Here is a 4,592-nt window from a genome sequence, read left to right as displayed (position 1 = left end):
AATGATGTAAACTTAACAGACACGTGTTTATGACAAAACACTTTTTATTATAAATGTCCATCTTTAAAATGCATATTGTAAATGTTTGTGCTACAAATCAAAAACGTAATAAAGTAGCTAACAGGCGGAAGCTAGCCGAACGGATTAGCTTCCGCCTGTTAGCAGCTAACAGTTAGCCGCTCTACAGTTAGCATGTTCACTTAGTTTTTATGAGCTATTCTCATGTATTAAATAATTAACCGGACTCTGTTTAACATAATCGATCGACTTCAAACAAAACAATGGAAAATAACGATTACCTGTTGTTAAAGCCTCCGATAAAGTCCCGGAACGGAGGCTTGTCTCTTTCCTCCTTGCTGACAATGACTGCAGGAGTTTTCCTTCAAACACTTTTGATAGAGTGGAAAAAATATTGTCGTTTTTAGTTTAAAATCTGCTCCTTTTAGTTTGCTTTGCATTAAGTTAAATTTAAGCTGATATTATAAGACTAGTTATCAACGTAGTAATGTGTTCAGACAGCAATCCTACATTATTATGGAGAAAATGTTATTTATTTTAACTATATATGACCCAACCATTGAATAATTTTTAAGTATAAGTTACAGATATAAAGATATGGCTCTAATAAAAATAGTTTAAAAATCCTTCATGTATAAAATATTATTTGTTTGTATTCTAATTATACTGACTTTTGTTAATTTATGGAATGCTCTTAATGTAAAGCTTTACACAAGACAAATACAATTTGCTCGTAATCTAATATTCTATAAACAAGTAAGAAAATATATGAGCAATGCAATCAAAGACAAAAATCATTTTAAAATCTACGTATATGGACATAAAAAGAAGAAGTAAAATACTAATTCAAAGCTGATAAGATGGGAATTTACCGTCCCTGTGTGAGAATATGTTTTCTTTTGTTATTTTACGTTCGTAGAAGATATATATTCAGTTTGAATAGTTGTTGCTTCATCAGGAAGCAGATAAAAATATGTAAAATACGATTTGTTTTCTGGTTTCCTACCAGAACAAGAAGGAGATCTTGTGACTTTTACCGAGTGTAGCTAAAGTTTGTGTCATCACCAAAAGCTGTGGTTAGGGATGTTGTAAAACTTTCTAATCTGTGTTGTGTAGCAAAACTAGTGATTGAAAATGAAGCATGTCAGAGAACAGAGCCCTGAGGAGCACCATGTGTGATTTTTGTTCATAAAGAATTAACACTTTTTAGTGAACTCCCATTCCTAAGGCGTTAAGTTATCTTGAGTTACCTTTATGGCTTTGCTGCTATAGGTTTAGTCTGCCGGAGGTCAAACTGAAGGTTTAGTCTGCCGGAGGTCAAACTGAAGGTTTAGTCTGCCGGAGGTCAAACTGAAGGTTTAGTCTGCCGGAGGTCAAACTGAAGGTTTAGTCTGCCGGAGGTCAAACTGAAGGGTTAGTCTGCCGGAGGTCAAACTGACCACCTTCCCTCACTTTTTTCTTCTTCTACTCTCCATTTTGCATTATTTTGTTATTTCAACTCTTAATTTTATGTTGTTCTCTCAGAAGCCACACCTGGTGTTCTGTTTGCTTACTCCTGGTTCTGGTTCTGCTGCAGGTTTCTTCCTGTTAAAAGGAAGTTTTTCCTCTCCACTGTTGCCACATGCATGCTTAATATGAGGGATTGCTCAGAAAATTTATTTTTGAAATGTCAAATTGCGTAATCATATAATCGATGGAAACAAAGCTAACATAATCTTGATGTTCCAAGTTATTGTGTAACTAAATTCGCTTCACACAAAAACATATAAGCAGATGCATGATGGGACATCTTGAGTTTTCTTTGTCCAACAATAAGATAGAGCGGCCATTTGCTTTTGTTTCCTTGGTCCAGTCTCATCCATTTGATATTTCCATCAGTTATGTTATGACATGAGAAGTATTCAGATCATATTTGCACGCCCTGACACTGAGAGCAGTCATCTTAAATTACCTGTACACCTGTTCCCGCCCACAGACAGGTGCATAAGGAGCTCCACACCTGAACAGACACCAGCTTCACATTCAATTGTTCACTCTTTCTTTTGTCTTTGTCGCATTTAAGACCTTAATTGTGTACAAATTGTTAAATTCACAGCCTTCTATTACTGAATAATGTTTTTTTGTGACTCAGGTTTATCGATTAGTTGCAGCAGTTGCTGTGGAAATCCTTTTCTCACAGCGTATCTGCAGACTCAAACCTCCTGCTTTTGCCTCTCTGTTAATTTTATCTCCTCTCTATTGCAGGCCATAACTGCAGCTGTTATATTGCCGCTGCTTACATGTGTGTGTGCGTGTGTGTGCGTGTGTGTTTGTGGATCCAGCTGTACACACACAGCTAATGAACTAAGTTCCTGGATGCAGTTTTCACAGTGGTGTGACTGTCTCAGAGACTCTGGGCGACGGATTTGGTTTTACTCTGTCCTGATTTGAAGCTGCAAAGAAAAGTTTCTTAATTCTTAAATCTTATTGTTACAGTTATAGTTTCCACCTGGTCAGGAAATAAACACATACAAATGTTAACAGGATATTACACTGCAAAAGTTTCTGTCTAGTTTTTAGTACAAATATCTTTGTACACCTGAAGTCAAAACTAACTTACTTTTCAGCAAGATATAAAACAAGTCTTGAATATTAATTAAAAAAAACCATTACTGACATTTTCTTTTCATTTATAGCAAGAAATAAGTTAAGATTATAAGTGAAAAAAAATTCCCTATTCAAGAATCATTGCAAATCTTGCTGAAAAGCTACTTGTAAGTTAGTTTTGTGTTTTTGCAGTTTATTCGCACTAAAACTGCAAAAACTCAAAGCCTTACCAAGTATTTTTAGGCTAGTTTCTGGTGCAAATACTTTAGTTCTCTTTAAATGAGACAAAACTAATTAACAACAATTTTTCTGTAAGTTATATAAACTTGTCTTAAATCAATTCCTTAAAATTCATGAAAATAACAAGCTATTTTTCTAATGTGTGTAAAATAATCTGTCAGTGGCACAACTTTGTTTTAATCAATATTCAAGAATTATTTAATTAAAACAACTATCAATCCAGTTCTAGTTTCAGATTATTTCGCGTTTAACATGAGGAAATTGCCTAATAATCTCAGTGGAACTAGAAGTGCGTTGCTAGGTTACGGGTTGGCTTGGCTGGGGTTGCTAGGTAACGGCGCAGTGGAACTAGAACGTCTCATTAAGTTTAAGGAATTATTGACTTAAACAAGCGCCTATATCCTGCTGAAAAGTTATTTGTAAGTTAGTTTTGTCTTAATTCAAATGTACAAAGATATTTACACTGAAAACATGACAAAATACTTGGTGAGATTTAATAATTTTGCACTGAAATAGCAGCAAGAAAAAAACTTTTAGTGCAGTTTATCCAGCCGAGTTCTGGCTTCATGGCACCAGAGTGAAAATTAAAAAATTGGAGATTTGAAAAGAGCTCAGCTTTTCAGAGATGGGATTGTGTAGAGCAGTAATCAGTATCTTACAGAGATATGAACTTAAGTCGCTTTAGAAGAAATAAAACAATGACTTGGAAATAAATTCTACTCCCTTAAAAATATTTTATCTCTTACATTAAACAGAAAGAATTTAAAAATGTGACTGAAATCTAGACTCAGACCTGAACATTCAGAGCCACATAAAAACGGTTACAAAGTCGGCCTTCTATCACCTGAAGAACTAGAGGATTAGAGGATGAATGTCTCAGAAAGATCTAGAGAAACTCATCCATGTGTTTATCTTTAGTCGCATTGATTACTGCAGCAGCGTCTTCACAGGTCTGACTAACAAATCAATCAGAAAGCTTCAAATGCTGCTGGTAGTTTATCAATCACTGAACGACTTAAAGATCTGCTGCTGTTGTATCAACCTTCCAGACCTGTCAGATCTTCTGGTCTGGTTCTGCTCTGCACCAACAGAACCAGAACCAAACATGGGGAAGCAGAATTCAGTTCCATAAATCTGGAACAAACTTCCAGAAAACTAAAAATAATCTGAAACACCAAGTTCCTTTAAATCAAGGCTAACCCGTCTAGAGCTGCTTTTTTATTAATAATAACTGGAACATTTATTAATCCTGTTCTATATTACAACTTTTGATCACTTCTCTTTGTTCTGGCTTTGTTTTGTCATGTTAAATAAACTTAAACTTGTTTTTAAATCAGCTAATATACATTTTATGAAATTCACATTTCTTGACAAAACACAGCAAGATTTCAAACGGAGATTCTCTGCTGCACACAAAGATCAGATCTGATTCGCTGTAAATATTTGCAGCAAATAATCAGAGTGATGAGGATATTTAAAGAAGTATTGACTGTTTCTTTTCCTCTGTGAACCTAGTCGCTGTATTAATATTTGATGTTTTTTTTGGGATTATTTAGTTTTCACTTGTCTCTCCAAAGACGCCGTGTCATAGCTGTTCATGCTTGTTTCTGCATCATTTTATGTTTGCTTCAAATTTGGTTCAACATTTTTGCAAACCTGATGAAAAAAAAAAACATTATATAGTTTACAGTTTTTGGTCCATCTAACAGCAAATATCCACATTTCTTTGCATTCTTTGGGGTCTAATT

The 4,592-nt window shown here is 34.7% G+C and overlaps 1 long non-coding RNA gene across 2 annotated transcripts in view; it reads right to left on the bottom strand.

Annotated features, from left to right (window-relative positions):
• LOC106947829 (uncharacterized) overlaps positions 1 to 418 on the bottom strand; it is a 21,877-nt gene extending 21,459 nt beyond the window's left edge. For both annotated transcript variants that reach the window (XR_001425051.1, XR_001425052.1), the window contains exon 1: positions 300 to 418. This is a non-coding gene — a long non-coding RNA (uncharacterized LOC106947829). The remainder of the gene's footprint in view (positions 1 to 299) is intronic.
• Between the last annotated feature and the right edge of the window lie 4,174 nt (positions 419 to 4,592).

Source organism: Poecilia latipinna, unplaced genomic scaffold (assembly GCF_001443285.1).
Source record: "Poecilia latipinna isolate Pla-1442-1.1 unplaced genomic scaffold, P_latipinna-1.0 Scaffold15, whole genome shotgun sequence".
Taxonomy (NCBI): domain Eukaryota; kingdom Metazoa; phylum Chordata; class Actinopteri; order Cyprinodontiformes; family Poeciliidae; genus Poecilia; species Poecilia latipinna.
Note: the sequence above shows the minus strand (reverse complement) of the source record. Positions and strands in the feature narration are given on the sequence as shown.